A 17,161-nucleotide genomic window follows, 5' to 3' on the forward strand; every position below is an offset into this window, starting at 1 on the left:
CAGTGGAGAATCCCAATAAATACCACCGCCATCAGGCAATCAAGTTCAACAGCAACCGTGCTGTCATGTTAACAGAACGTACCCTGGCTAGGATGTGACAAAAAAGATCCTTTGCCTCTTTCTTCTAAAAATCTATAAGCCCAGTCTAAACTTGAGAAAAGCATCGCACAAATCCCGAATGAGTGACAGTCTACAAAATGCCTGTGAAGTCCTCCTCCGAACCATCCAGCTCACCAGAGACAAGGACAGTCTGGGAAACCCATCAGAGCCAAGAGGGACCTAGGAAAAGATGAGGACTGCATGTAATGTGGGACCCCCGGGGGGATCCTGGAACAGAAACGGGATGTGAGGGAAAATGAAATATAGAATAAGGAAGTAGGAGTGAAGGATGCCTTTGAGTTCATATGGCATACATGGCATTTGCATGGAGGGATGGCTTACATTTGTGTATAGAGATGGACTTCAGGAAGGAGGGAATTTACCAAGATGAGTCTGTTCTCTGAATCTACAGAGCGCCTTCCTCTTTCAATCTCTTCATCCGCATCTTCTCATTTCCCCATTCAGAAAGATGCACAAGGGTGGTCTCATTTGAAGCAAAGATTTTTCTTGGAGCCCAAACCCGCATCTGTGACGCGCATCCAATCTAGACTATCAAATCTTAGACCCCCTCCTCCATCCATAAGCTGTTTTTGCCGCTTTTCTGTGCCTGTACAGATCTCTGACATTAGCAACGGGATGGAAGAGTGGGGCGTGCTTCTCAAAGCCTCTAATGATCATTTTTAGAGCACGTCCTAGAGCAGGTGAGCTGGTACCTGGCAGGACAGGACTGAGACGCACACGCATCTCTCACCTATCAACTGACTGCTAAGTCCCAGCTCTTGATGACATCACAGTGGCGTGGATCAGTGTGTTTGTGACATCAGGGGTTTCCAGGAGATGGGCCATGACGCTCAGCTACATTCATCGTCAGTGTTGACTACGAACACTTACAGAGAGTTTCTAAGGCAATTTGCTGAAAAGCTTTCCTCCAAAATGGTGTTGATTTCTACCCCAATCACCAAGAGGTAAGGGTGTTGTTTTTGCCTTAAACTACATTTTTAAAAACTGCCTGTTAGTATATTTTGATCATTTCTCTTTTGGTTGGAAGGTGTGAGAGCTGCCTTTTTTTCTTTTTTTCTCTCCGACAGGGTTTTTCTGGTTTCCCTAATACAGTGGGGTCGGGGGGGAGCCAACATAGCAGCTGTGGGCTCCTGGCAGCAGGAATCAATGACAATGACAGAGCAAAGGTGTGTGAATGGGAAGTGAGAGCCCATCAGCTATCAGGAAACAGAGAGAATATTGGGTATGTTTCAGGCAAATGGACCTCAGTCCTCTGTCTTCACTCTCATGATATCTGCAGACCAGTCACTGTGGGGTCTGAGCTTGTGGGAACTGGAAGCCTCAAAAGTTACTCTGGTTCTGATATTTTATGGCTACAACTATGAAGAAATTCACAAAGATGCTAGAGATGAGCCCTGCCATGGGGGGAGTTAAATCACTTCTAAGTCAAAAAGGCTGTGCAAGGACATGGTCATGAGATTTGCAATAGCTACTCACTATCTGCACCTTGAGGGATGATTATGTGAGACATGAGTGGGTCTGAAATTGTGTCAATAGAAGAAGAAAACCAGGAAACATGGCATGAGTCAGGCAATCACAGGCTTTAATCTTCAGCAAAAACAGGTCGTGAATCTTCTGTGCTTTAGGAGTCAAGGCGACACTGACAGAGTGGGAGGGACCATAAAAGATCAGAAAAGGAAGAGAAGGAATGAAAGTGTGGAAAGGTGGGCAAGACATTTTGTGGTCTTTTCGAAGCATCAAATTTGCTGCCTACAGGCTGGAGAGGAGGATTTGCGTGGAGGGTGGAGGGCTCCAAGGTCAACCAGTAGGACAGGTCAGATCAGAAAGGACAACAGATACCATCCCAAAGAACCGAAAGGCTGTTTTGCAGGTAATGGAGAATTTAAGTGCAGAAGCCATGATGATTAGAATGTTAAGGTTTCTGGTGGAAATGTGGAGAACGAGGAGGAGGCGAGGCTGAAGGGAAGCTGAATCCTAAAACTGCATCAATAGATCAAAAGTCCACAATGTGAGAAGTGTACCTTTGGCTTTAGCGTGCGGGGCACGTTGGGCTCAAGGGAAATAGCACAGCTTGAAACTGATGTATCACTAAAAATAAATGAAGATAGGCAACTCAGCCTTCATTTAAGGACTTTAAAGACAGACCGGAACAAATGGAAACGAAGTCATATAAATAATAGTGAATGGATCAGAGAAAAGTGCATTTTTATAAAATCACGCTAAATAGGACTTTCTATGGAACAAACAACATATAACGTCAGGTAGAGAACTATGAAAGGCATTTAAAAAACTTAGATATCCGAAAGGAGTGAAAAGTTATAAACAATATAAACAAATACTCATGAAAGATATATATTTATATATAGAATAGAAAGAAAATCCTATTCTTCATTGTTCATATCCAGATGTTATATACAGAACATGTAATACATATAGCATGCAATATATTACATATCTATAACTTGATATATATAATGTATATTGTAATATATATAATTTGAAAATGAGGATGAACTGGAGCATTATTTTGGCAAAAACACAAATGATCAAAACTGGCTCAAGAAGAAGGAAAATTCAGGGGCGCCTGGGTGGCACAGCAGTTGGGCGTCTGCCTTCGGCTCAGGGCGTGATCCCGGCGTTGTGGGATCGAGCCCCACATCACGCTCTTCCGCTGTGAGCCTGCTTCTTCCTCTCCCACTCCCCCTGCTTGTGTTCCCTCTCTCGCTGGCTGTCTCTATCTCTGTCGAACAAATAAATAAAATCTTTAAAAAAAAAAAAAACAACCCACCGTCAAACGTATAACCTAAGACTAAGCAGTTTTCTTCATAAATTAGATAACAGTAATGACTTTGATAAAATGAATAGTCACACCTAATAAAAATGGTTACGAAATTAGCAAGAGAAAGACATTTCCTAGCATGATAAAAAAAAAATAGTTATTTCAAAACCATAGTCACAGTAAAGGTGAATGCTTGATATTTTCCCTTAACCTCAATCAAGGAGATGACAAGAATTCTCACTCCAGTTTCGTTTACAATTTTCCATCAGAAAGATAATGGGACGCATGTGATAGGAGGCAGCAAAACCGTCGATATCTGAAGATAGTCTGATAGCTGACCACAAGGGTCAACTTAAATAGTATCCAAAATTATATAAGGTCATTGTGAAGCCCACAGATAAAACAGTAAGCACTTTTAAAACATTGTTACTGTTGACTGTATTTAAATAGAAAGTCAGAGGTGCCCGGGTGGCTCAGTTGGTGAAGCGTCTGCCTTCAGCTCACATCATGATCCCGGGGTCCTGGGATCGAGTCCTGCATCGGGCTCCTTGCTCAGTGGGGAGCCTGCTTCTCCCTCTGCCCCCTGCTCTTGCTCTCCATCTCAAATAAATAAAAAAAATCTCTTAAAAAATTCAAAAAATAAAACAGAAAGTCAATATGGTTTTTAGGTTCAAAGCATAACCAGTCAGGAAACATAATGTTACAGTGTTTTTGCATACTAGCTACACACATCAACACAGAGAGGAATAATAGTAATGAGAAAGTCTCTGGACCTACATGAAGAAAGATGGATTTCTAAAACACGGTGGAAGGACATTAAGACCAAATAGATGTGATTTAATAGAAAACACTGACTACATAGGGAGACACTGCTCATGCTGGTCCAGAAAGATTTAAATCATAAAGATAAATTCCACTACAATCCGGTTATACAAATTCATTCAAAATATCAAAGTTTGTTGTTGTTTTTTTTTAAGATTTTATTTACTTATTTGACAGAGAGAGACAACCAGCAAGAGAGGGAACACAAGCAGGGAGAGTGGGAGAGGAAGAAGCAGGCTCATAGCGGAGGAGCCTGATGTGGGGCTCGATCCCAGAACGCCGGGATCACGCCCTGAGACGAAGGCAGACGCTTAACGACTGCGCCACCCAGACGCCCCCAAAATATCAAAGTTTTAACTTGAAAAAATATTTGGAAGTTCTTTTGGACAAAGTAAGTTTGTGGGTTTTTCAAGTAAGTTTTGTTTTTTTTGTTTGTTTTTTTTTTTTAGATTTATTTATTTATTTGACACGAGAGAGACAGCCAGAGAAAGAGGGAACACAAGCAGGGGGAGTGGGAGAGGAAGAAGCAGGCTCCCAGCGGAGGAGCCCAATGCGGGGCTCGATCCCATAACGCCGGGATCACGCCCTGAGCCGAAGGCAGATGCTTAACGACTGAGCCACCCAGGCACCCCTCAAGTAAGTTTTGAAACAGAGAGAGTTTTCCTCAGATACAAAGATATTTTATAACATTAAAGGAAGATGTTAAAAACTCCTTGAGACTCGAGGAAGAGGGCATACTTATTCCACACATACACATCCACAGACATAGAACACGATAATATGAACCCATTCTTTTTTTTTTTTTTTTTAAGATTCTATTTATTTATTTGACAGAGCGAGAGCACAAGTGGTGGGGGGGGGTGGGCAGGAGAGACAGAGGGAGAAGCAGGCTCCCCATGGAGCAGAGAGCCCGATGCAGGACTCGATCCCAGGACCCTGGAATCATGACCTGAGCTGAAGGGAAGCTCAGAAGATCTGAAGTGAAGAAAACAGTGAAAAGCAGAGTTTTACAGTGTTGTCCGACTGTGATTAAAAACGCATATACACCCAAGAACGTGTGTACCCAGGGGTAACTGGAAGGTTATATGTGAAAATGTTAACAATGGTTACAGTTCAGTAATGTCAAATAAGCTAAATTTTAATTGCTTACTGTTTGTGGGTCTGTATTATATTGTCTCTGCTAATCACGGTGACAACTTAAAAAAAAGAAGACTTAAAATAGGACTGAAGAGAATTCTGTGCTGTTTCTTCGTAGCATCATCCAAACCAGAACAAGTCCAAGGAAGTAAAAAGTGAGAAGCGGTCTCTACTTTTTTTTAAAGATTTTATTTATTTGAGAGGGAGAGCTCACTCACAAGTGGGAGGAGGGGCAGGCAGAGGGAGAAGCTGGCTCCCCACTGAGCAGGGATTCCGATGACGCAGGACTCCAGACCAAGACCCCAGGATTAGGACGTGAGCTGAAGGCAGACACTTAACCAAATGAGCCACCCACTGCTACAGGGGAGGTAAAAAAAAAAGGGGGGGGAATAAAAAGGGAAAGTCTGACTCTTCATGGAGCCATAGTCTACTAGAATCTGTTGGAAAAGGTATGATTCAATACATGGGATTATTCGATCCTGCCAACGTCTTGATTTTAGCCCAGGGAGACGCAGGACAGACTCTTGACCTCCAGAAACATAATAAAATGCGTGCTGTTTCAATTCAAGTCGTTTCATGATTGGATGCGGAGGCAACAGGAAACAGGCAGCGTTTCCTTCTCTGATGAACTCTTTCTGTCCCTGTTTGCAAAAAGTCCCGTTTCTGGAAAAGAGTAAAAGTCTAGCAAATCAGTCTTGATAAGGAGTGGCCATTTCCACACCTTTAGATAAATGGCCTCGGTCTTGTCCCGACCAATGATGCTCCAGTGGGCAATTTCTTGGATTTAAGCCCAGATTAGGATTCTCTGGGGCCAACGGGTGTAGAAATTTATTGTCCTTGATGGGGCCTCTAGTCACACCAGATCTCTTTATTAAACATGAACTATTTTAACACCAAAAACGGTAAGTTAGAAGAGGCAACCTCGATCCATTTTAACACGTAACCAAGCGTTAAGTATTTTTTTCTTAAATGGTAACAAAACCTCCGAAACTTTTTCTATGTGCTCTTTCTACGTGGTCTAGAGGGGCACCATGACATATCCCGGAAACCTGTTAAAAAAAGTGAAGTCTCAGGTCGCATCCCAGACTTACTGAGTAGAAATCACAGCAGAAGGGACCTTGGCTATTAAGCAGCACAGGATTATTGTCTGAAAGATGCAGCTCAAACACATCGTCCGTGGTTTGGGTGGGGTCACCCCAGGAAAGCGAAAACAAGTACCACATCTATAATTCTCAAATCTTACACTTACCCATGTCCCCCAACGGATGCCATCCTAGGGTCTCTCTTTTTTCTTTCTCCTTAAAAAAGAAAAAAAATATATACGTATTTATACATCATAGATGATTTGCTTTTTCTGATTGTTCAAGAAAAATCAAGGACAATTAATAACATCCCCAATTCAATGCTCATTTCATGTATTTGAATGCTGCCTCCCCTTGTTTTCTTTTTAAGAAACATCATTTTTATCCGTGTCATGTCTACTACCAGCTGCTTACAAAATATGAGAGAGAACATGGAGCTCTCATAAGCATTATTGTATTTTCAAAGAAAAAACTTGAACACCCATCTATACAAAACAATTTGGGGAATTCATGAGGATTTCATTTTTAAATGTAAATCAACAGGGGCGCCTGGGTGGCTCAGTCGTTAAGCGTCTGCCTTCGGTCCAGGGCGTGATCCCGGAGTTCTGGGATCGAGCCCCACATCAGGCTCTTCCGCTATGAACCTGCTTCTTCCTCTCCCACTCCCACTGCTTGTGTTCCCTCTCTCGCTGGCTGTCTCTATCTCTGTCGAATAAATAAATGAAATCTTTAAAAAAAAATAAATGTAAATCAACAGATTATAGAAGCAGCCTGGACTTGATACATTTTTTATTCTTCATCTGCTATCTTGTTTCTAAATGTCAGCATTGTCTTTGAATTTGTCTCCTATCTTTTGTAAACACTCTACTCCTCTTCCCCTTTGCTTTTCCATAGCCAATCTGTTGGGTTCTTTTAAAGCTTCGGCTGTTAATTTGTTTCGTGTCAAAACAACCTTACCACATAATTCAGGACTCCACGAGGTACGGGCTTTGAATTCATAAGATTATTGCTAAATTTCCGTTTCATGTTTTGTGACCATTCCTTTTAAGACCTCGTCTTGAATATTCTGCATGTGATAGGTAGAAAAATTGGCTCCTTAATTGGAGAATACAGGTACACATTTTACCATCAATTACCAATAAAGCCTTGCAATGCACATCTAAATCAGTATTTGGAGGAAGTAAAAAATATCCAGGCTATTCATCATGAATCCTTTACTGCAAAGTTGCTGAGAAAAATTAAAAAACATTCATAAAGGCGGTGACACCTCACATTAGCAGATATAGATGTCCTGACGATACGTAGGTCTTTATAATTTAGACACCATGCCCCTCACTTAAAAAAGAGAAAGGCATCTGAGGAATTTATGAATCTTTCATTCATTAAGGCCTTTAATTTACAGTCTTTAAAGGCCTTGCTATGGGAAGTGTCATTCTTGGACCAGTAATATTCTCAATGCCTGGGAGCTTGTAGGAGATGCAGAATTTCAGGGCTGAACCCATGCCTATGACTGAATCTTCATCTGAAGACGTTTCCGGGGAGACTCATATATATTCTTTACGATTTGAGAACTACAGCTCCAAGGGAAACAATTTCCTGAAACGCTGATCATCTGGGGATCCCCTTTCTACACATCCTACTAGCAATGGTGCTTGTGAAGTAAGTGTCCTGCATATTAAACCCTGCACCCATCTTTGGTGTGAAGATACATGGCTAGCGAGTCAGGGGTGGGTGAAGAACCTGGTCACAGGGCTGCAACAAAAAGCAAGGCATCTGCCTTTCCGCGTTGGAAATGGGGACTGCGCTAGACAATGGGGTGCCTTCTACTCTCGGCTCCTTCTTGATCCAAAGACTGGTGCACCCCTATTTATTTATTCATTCATTCATTCATTCATTTATTTTAAAGATTTTATTTATTTATTTGACAGAGACAGAGACAGAGAGAGAGGGAACACAAGCAGGGGGAGTGGGAGAGGAAGAAGCAGGCTCCCAGCGGAGGAGCCTAATGTGGGGCTCGATCCCAGAACGCCGGGATCACGCCCTGAGCCGAAGGCAGATGCTTAACCACTGTGCCACCCAGGCGCCTCAACCTTAAGCATTTTACAGGTAAACCCCTCCATGTCCAGGAGCTACTTGGCATTGCCAAATGATTACAAATTACCCTGAACAAGCTAACCACCAATTTCATATTCCAGCAATCTGCCTCCTCGTGTTTATAGGACGTCTGAAATAATTTCTACGAGACGGGTGAGTGGTTCTTCATGTTAGGTCCGCGTGGGTCACAGACTCGTTTTTGAGATATTTGCAAGAAACTGCAGCTACCAGAAGTTTCTGCCAGCACAACACAGAACCGGTATTAATTATCCTTCCTTAAGATCAACACTTTTTTTGTTTTAAAGATTTTATTTATTTATTTGACAGAGAGACAGCCAGCGAGAGGGAACACAAGCAGGGGGAATGGGAGAGGAAGAAGCAGGCTCCCAGCGGAGGAGCCTGATGTGGGGCTTGATTCCAGAACGCCAGGATCACGCCCTGAGCCGAAGGCAGACGCTTAACTGCTGTGTCACCCAGGTGCCCCACCCCTATTTATATTTAATTTCTTTTAAGGAATTCAGAAAGAGAGAAATCTTTGAAGGGATTCGTTCTCACTAATTTCTATCTCAAAAAGTCCAATAATTCATCACGGCATTAGTTTTATAAATGCCTACTTTTAAAAGAGTAGGAAGAGAAATCCTATTTTTCATTGTTGCATATCTAAAGAACATGACCTAGGATGTAAAACAAAACAAAAATCATTCCTCAGATATTTAAAAGGGTTTCTCCTCATGTTAATTATTCAACTAAAGCATCCCAACTGATACGTCACTGGTGATCATTTCTCTCCACAAATTGCGGAAGAAAAAAAATTTACTCTTGTGAACACCTTTATTTGGTATCTGTGATTCACAAAAGGCCCAAGTTGCAACGCACTGTAAGGAAGGTGATTATTCTCAGTGTTGTGGCCTCATATGTATTTATGAGTTTGCTGTGCGCCTATCTTTTCCCTAATTTGTGCTAACCGACCCGGGTGCTATCATGGAAACACAATCCCTGGGAGGACGTGTTTGTGTGTGTGGCAGGGATTTGACTTCATACAGCTGTGGCGTGGCGTGAGCACACTTGCTCAGCCTGTCATCCTTGTGCCTGATGCTGGGGCTGGAAATCCACAGAGCAGGTGGTCACAAAGGAACAAGAGATGTTAAGGGAAGAGATCTGGGTGGGCTGGAGCTCACAAGCATGAGGGAAGATAGATGGAAAATTATGTGCGTTATTTGTGCCTCTCACCTTGTGGCAACAGCATCCTGTCGAATCTTCCTGGTGGCTCTTCATGGTGGAGGTGCACACGCATGCCAAGCCTGCGCCCTAGAGACACAGAAGGAAGAGCCGGGGAACGTGAGGCACACGGAGCTGCTTCACACCAACAAGGTGAGTCAGTAAATGAGGGGCCATGGGTGACCTGCAAAACGGCGGCTGCTTCCCCCCTACCCTCCTAATCCCTCGAGAATCTCCTTTCTGGACATTCATACAGGATAAGGGAAACACAGGAAAGGGATTTCTGGAATATATACTTCAGCAAAGCTAAGGGGGACACTTCCAAAGACACACCTGCCTCCCCCCACCCTCCCTGACTTAGTTCATGTAGCATTTGATGACCAGGATCTTGAGATTGGCGAATCACAACTTAATTCAACCCAGACTTGCTGTCTCCAAGTTAAGTGACCTTGCACAAAGCAAACATGAAATGTCCAAATACGTGTCCAGCTGTAGGACTATGCTTTCCTAACTCATGTGTCCAGTTCTGATGAACTGACAGAAGGCACCAGCCCTAATGTCTCCCCTAAATCCATGACCATTCCGAACTAGAATGACATTATAGTATAACCATTATATAACCATTATATCCATATATATAACAAAAAAAATATTATAACCATTGAATGAGAATTACAAAGAAGTGAAGGAGGTGGCAGGCTAAACTTTCATACACAAAGGGGTTCAAGACAAAAAGGGACTGTGTAATCAAAATGCAAGCCCTACGTCTTCCCACATTTGGATTGTACCATCACAGCTGGGGAACCAGGTCACTCTAACCTTCCTCCTAAAAACACGTGCTATAGATCCAATTTCAAACAGAGAATCCTAAGACGCTCTCCTGAATCCACTCAACCTTGAGTGTCTGGGCACTAACCTAATTCTTCCATCACATCATTTAACATTTCCCTTCTAAGCACATGTTTATCCATTTCCTCTAAAAAAAAAAAAGAAAAAAAAAGCCTTTTCTTTTGTTAGTAGCTGGAGGGCTGATAATTACTCTATGTATTTAGTAGCAAGTATCATTAGAATTCTGAATTAAAAATAAGATTAATGATTTAATTTCAATGTTGTCGGGATGACCCATTTAAAAAAAATACTGATGTGATACAGTGCTATAAAAGATTTAAGCATAATTTATTGATAGAACCATTACAACTGGAATGAGAGAGCTATTTGTCTACATAATGGCTCCTGAAATCACAGATAGTACTTTCCCATTATTTCACTGCAACATTTATAATTCCTTTTTGGACTTACCATTTACTTTTTCTTTTAACAACCACATATGGTGCTTCTGTGCCAACCACTGTTCCAAGTGTCTTACAAATACTAGCTCATTTAGTCCTTAACCACAATCCCGTAAGGCACCACTATTGTTATCCTTACATTATGCATAAGACAATGGAGGCATGGAAAATTTTGGTAACTTTCTCAATGGAACACAGGTGAATTCTGCAGCCATGACACAAACTGATAGATTCCGGCTCTGAAATCTAGCCTTCTAAACAGGGATCTGCATTAGTTCTCCATTATAGAAAAGCCAGTGCAAGCTTGTTTCACTTGGGCTGGAGACAATAGCAGATGAAACTTTGCATTTGGGAGACTAGCCAGGCAACAAAATTATTGGTGTGGAAAAAATGCTCTCAAAATTTCTCATAGCTGGATCAAATATTGCAGATTTTTTCATAACAAAAATTATATCACTTTGGATGTAGAAAGCGGACTTAAGACATCTACCTCTGGTTAAGAAGGAGTAACTAGGGGCGCCTGGGCGGCGCAGCGGTTAAGCGTCTGCCTTCGGCTCAGGGCGTGATCCCGGTGTTATGAGATCGAGCCCCACATCAGGCTCTTCTGCTATGAGCCTGCTTCTTCCTCTCCCACTCCCCCTGCTTGTGTTCCCTCTCCTGCTGGCTGTCTCTATCTCTGTCGAATAAATCAATAAAATCTTTAAAAAAAAAAAAAAGGAGTAACTAACAGGAAATCATCTTGACAAAAGAAAACAAAATGAAACAATATGTAAAACAAGGGTTTTCAAGACCCTGGATATCAGTCAGTGGATGACAGTTATTCCAGAAAGATGGGAAACAAATGATGTGAGTACTATCATTGAACAGTTGCTGCTCTGAGAGAGATTCTAGGTAGCAGTATGAGAGGAACCCAAGGAGAACCAGGAAGACTCCTGTTTCAGGTGATGGATCTACAGTGGAGAGAACAAGGCAGTTAGGATTTTCAGGACAGAGTTTGAAGAAAAGAAAGCTTCTCTGAACCCAAAAGAACTGCAGAGTGCCCTCTTTGAGTAATTAGCAAATTACTAATCAATGCATTTATGTAACCAATACAGTGCATACATATTATGTAGGGATGGGATACAACCATCTAAAGAATTAGAACACTGCTTAGTGTTCACAGAGGACTGTAAACAGTATCTGACTCCACCCTCCAGAAGGAAAAAACAAATCTCATAGTATTTAAGACATTGCATAAAGTATTAAGGAAGTTTTCACCATAGTAAGGGGGAAATCATTCTCCACGGTCTAAGCACTGCTCAGGTCTTGTTACCAAACCTAATAAGACTAGAAGAGATAAATCTCCTTAGAAATAACTAAATCCCCAAAGAAAGCCTATGAATTTTAAAAAAGATTTTATTTATTTGAAAGAGAGACAGAGAGAGCATAAGTGGGGGGAGGAGCGGCAGAGGGAAAGGGAGAAGCAGACTCCCCGCTGAGCAGGGAGCCCAGTGTGGGGCTTGATCCCAGGACCTGGAGATCATGACCTGAGCCAAAGACAGAGGCCCAACCAACTGAGCCAGCCAGGTGCTCCAAGAGAGCCTATTAATTTTTATAGGAATAAAAATACCTAACCCCAAAGTGGTAAAATTCACAACATTCTATATTGAAATATTAGAGTATTTGAAGCATGGTAACAGAAACTATCCAAACATTAAATATATAGGGGGAAAAAAGAATAAAAAAATGAAAATAAGTGAACTGTAATATAACTTCAAGTATCCTAATAAGTGGGTGATCAGAATACTCAAAGGAGAAAAAAAAAAAAAGAGTCCAGAAAAAAAATCTGAATAAATATTGGACAGAAATTCCCAAAACTTAAAAAGAACTGTAGGCCTATAGATCCAAGACTCTCAACAAACTCCAAGTGCAAGAAATATAAAAAAATTTACCAAGGCACATCATAATCAAATTGCTCAAACCCAGTGATAAAGGTAAAATCTTAACAAACATCTAGATGAAAAAAATGTTTTGCATAGATGGGGCAAAGATAAGAATAACTTTAGATTCCTTGTAAGTAACAACTGAAGAAAGATGGTGAAGAAACACATTGAAGTTACTAAAAAAAAAAGTCACCTAGATTTCTATACCCAGCAAAAATATCTTTAACGTAGCTACACGTAAAGAAAAGATATTTTCAGACATATAAAACCCCAAAGAATTCATAAGCAGCACACCTTCACCATAATAAATGTCCAGGGGTGCCTGGGTGGCTCAGTGGTTAAGCGTCTGCGTTCGGCTCAGGGCGTGATCCCGGAGTTATGGGATCGAGCCCCACATCAGGCTCCTCCGCTGGGAGCCTGCTTCTTCCTCTCCCACACCCCCTGCTTGTGTTCCCTCTCTCGCTGGCTGTCTCTATCTCTGTCCAATAAATAAATAAAATCTTTAATAAAAAAATTTTAAAAATATGCTCCNCTTCTTCCTCTCCCACTCCCCCTGCTTGTGTTCCCTCTCTCGCTGGCTGTCTATCTCTGTCCAATAAATAAATAAAATCTTTAATAAAAAAATTTTTAAAAATACGCTCAAAAATAAGAAATTATCCATGTGATGAAAGGCATCTACATAAATCCTACAACTAATAGCATTCTTAATAATTCACTCTTCCACCTAAAATCAGAACAAAACAAACATGTCTGCTTGCACAACTTCTTTTCACCCTTGTACTAGAGATTCCGGCCAGTTCGATGAGGGGGAAAACAACAAAACTCCAGATTGTAAAAGGAGGCTAAAACTGTATTTGAATATGACACAATCACCCCTGTATTTGAATATGACACAATCACCCCTGCAGAAAATCCAATGGCGTATCCAAAATCACCACCAGAAGTATTAAGTGTATTTAGCAGGGTTGCAAGATAAAAAGATCAATCTACAAAAATAAATTATATTTCTATATACCAGCAATGAACATTCAAAAATTGGAAGTGAGAAAGCAACATCAGTAACAGGAACACTACATGTATTAAATACTTTGGGACAACTTTGACATAGGATGTGCAAGATCACTCTGCTGAAAATTACAAGCCACTGCTGAGAGAATTTGACGATCGAAACAAGTGGAGAGGTATATTGTGTTCACGCATTGGAGAACTATGTAGGTTTCAACTTGTCACTTCTATCCAAATCAATCTCCAGATTCAACACAATCCCAGTCAAAATCTCAGCAAGCTTTTTTGTTAAAATTGATAAACTTATCCTAAAATTCATATGGAGACTAGCCAAAGGGGTAAGGAAAAAAAAGTCTGAAAGAGAAAAACAACTTTGGGGTCTCCTACTACGTATATTCAAGACACATTCATGCTATAGTGATGAAGGCAGCGCAATACTGGCATCAGGACAAAGAGATCAGTGAAACAGAACAGGGTCTCAAGACATAGACCACACATCCACGGTAAACTTCCTTTCCACACCCAGAGCTTGACCTTTGAGAGACATCCGGAGGAGGTATTTGGGACACATGTCTTCAGATCATCTTTCAGCTTCTGTGCAGACTCAATGATCAATCTTGTTTCTAGAAAGCCTGCGTTCCTTCTCATCAAAGACTATCACGTAGCTGTTTCTAGCTGATGACAAATCCAATTTGCCATTTGGAATGTTGATCCACCCACAACTAACTTTATAGGTGAGAAAACCAGGCGTTGACAATTGGGAGTAATCAAGGCTGATTCAGAACCAGAAGCCTATTACTCAATACCAACCCAGAATTTTCTGTACGGCAGGCTAGGGGAAAGAATAAGAGTTGAAAAAGATACGGAACGGGTACAGGATATGGTACAACTAAAAATAGAAAGCTAAATTGTCTATAATTAGACTCGTACTGTAGGACACTTGTATTTGATCTATCTTTAAATCTGTTGACTTATGATATTTACGATCTAATAGCATTGTTAGCTAGAGTCAAACTAGGAATTGTATTCATATTTTATCTGAAAAGATAATTAAAATGTGGTCTCCTTTACATTCTTATTGACTTATGATACCATCTAAATGATTTTCCAATTCTCTGAGACATAAGCTGAAGATTAACTTGTTTTTATAAATGTATTTTTCCTGATTAGACTACATGTCACAACTACATTTTTAAATGATGTGTCTAGATCAAATAACCTTAGTATCATTTTAAAAAACAAATTAAGGTATAATTATAAAACGAAGATATGTTATGGCAGTTCCATACGCACTGACACTTTATTAATGATTTATATCCACTTGTGATATCTTCAGAATAAAATTCAGTTTCAATTTGAGAAGGCTAGGAAATGAGACAAAATATGATTTTATCTTACAGTCTGACTTTTTGGAACCATAAAATATAAAGAAAATATTTGGGGGGACTTGATCATAACATTCCGTGAGTCAAGATTTTACTATATTTATGCATTCCTAATCATTGTCAACAGAAAATTAGAAAGCTTTTATGAGGCATTGGTTGGAACAATTAAAAATCAGAACTAAAACCATCCTAATTGCAAGGGAATTTTTAAAATGATTTACTAACAATTCATGGCTATATCAATTATAGCCATGGTAATAAACTGATGGGACCTTTTAAGAGAACATATTTTATAGTGAGAAACATACTCTAAAAATCTCTTACACATTTAAAAATTCTTATGAAGTATCTGGACTAGACATATGGGCTACTTGGAGATGATGTCTGGCTAAAAATGCACTTTATTACAGTTCAGATCAGGTTATTACTTGATACAACAAAACATATAAATTAGTAACAGGAGATTATGTGAGACAGCTTGTCCCTCCTCCTGAGATGAATTGAACATTAAATAACCTTTGTTTGAGACTGAGATACAATATCTGGAAGCCTTATAATTGTCCATCGGGTCTTCCTTTGTTTATAAAAGCAACACTGAAGCCTTTCAATCTCAAACCCTAATGTTCATTATGCTTAATTACAGGGGAGATAATTTAACAGCTTGTGTCATCAGTAATGAAAAATCAAGATAGTCCTGTTCATTTTTGCAATGCAAATATAGGACATGTGTGTCTGTAGTGTTCCTACCACTGTACAAAAAAAAATAAAAATGCACTCAAGAGATTATCGGTGGATTGAATATTTTTTGGCTAGCCTGACATCTCTGAACGATTTAAAAAAAGCACTCAAGGTCAATAGCAGTATGGGGTCAAAGAGGTCCCACCAATTTCTGACTGTTTTCATCAAAAAAGCATGCTTTATACTGAGAAAGGAGGTCTGAGAGGAGTCTAGTCACGCTGTATATTTTAAATATATAGCAAATATTCGAAATACACAGCAAAGTCTTTATGACAAAGACTATGTGGAACTGGCCCAAGAAAGAAAAAAAGTAATGAACTAGAGAATAGAATGAAGAGAAATAGACCCAAGGAGATAGAAATCTAGTGTAGGATGAAGTAAGACCTCAAATCATTTAGGGATGACAGATTTTTTTTTTAAAGATTTTATTTATTTATTCGACAGAGATAGAGACAGTCAGCGAGAGAGGGAACACAAGCAGGGAGTGGGAGAGGAAGAAGCAGGCTCATAGCGGAGGAGCCTGATGTGGGGCTTGATCCCATAACGCTGGGATCACGCCCTGAGTCGAAGGCAGACACTTAACCGCTGTGCCACCCAGGCGCCCCGACAGATTTTTTTTTTAAGAGAGAGCATACACGTGCCCACAGTGGGGGAGCAGCAGAGGGAGAGGGAGAGAGAGAATCTTAAGCAAGATCCATCCCCAGTGTGGAGTCTGACGCAGGGCTCGATCCCACCACCCCAAGATCACGACCTAAGCCGAAATCAAGAGTCAGTCACTTAACCAACTGAGCCACCCAGGAGCCGCAAGGGATAATGGATGTTTTAATAAAGGACATGATGACAGATGTATGCAGCCATTTAAGAAACAATAAAATGAGATCAACTCCTCACACCATACTCAGGAATGAATCTTCAGTGGACCAGAGAAAAGGGAAAGGAACAAGAACTAGAAAGTAGTCAGATAAAAACTGGGAAAACTCTTCTATGGCTTAGGTGTAGGGAAATGGCTTTCTAAGAGTCACACCCGGATATAATAAAACCAGAATTTATAAAAGAAAAGATGGACCCATTTGGCTACATTAAAAAGAATTCCACACGGTATACAATTTCGCAAATAAAATTAAAAACAAAGACAAATAAGGAGAAAATATTTGCAATATATTGGAGGCTACTATCCCTAATACCCAAAGGCTTACAAAAATGAGAAAAGGTACAGATTTTTTAAAAATTAGGCAAAAGTACAAACTGACAACTCACAAAGAAAAGAGTTTTTCTTTTAATGACCCTTCTGTGAAAAGATGTTGAGCTTTACTCTCAAGGAGAAACGCAGGCTAACGCAGCATGGGGATACCTTTCCTCTCTCACTGGCAAATGTTAACACTGTGACAATATGATCTCTTGGCCCAGCTGGTGGGAAACATTGTCCGTGGGGCTGCAAATGTACAGCTCCTGGGGGGAGGTGAGAAAATTTAATGGGACGATATATGCTTTGTCATGCACTTCAATCACCCCACTTCTAGAATTTACCTTTTTGAGAGCTATGCCTCCCACCGATAGGAATGCAAAAGCA

The sequence above is a fragment of the Ailuropoda melanoleuca genome, chromosome X (assembly GCF_002007445.2).
Source record: "Ailuropoda melanoleuca isolate Jingjing chromosome X, ASM200744v2, whole genome shotgun sequence".
NCBI classification, from domain to species: Eukaryota; Metazoa; Chordata; class Mammalia; order Carnivora; family Ursidae; genus Ailuropoda; species Ailuropoda melanoleuca.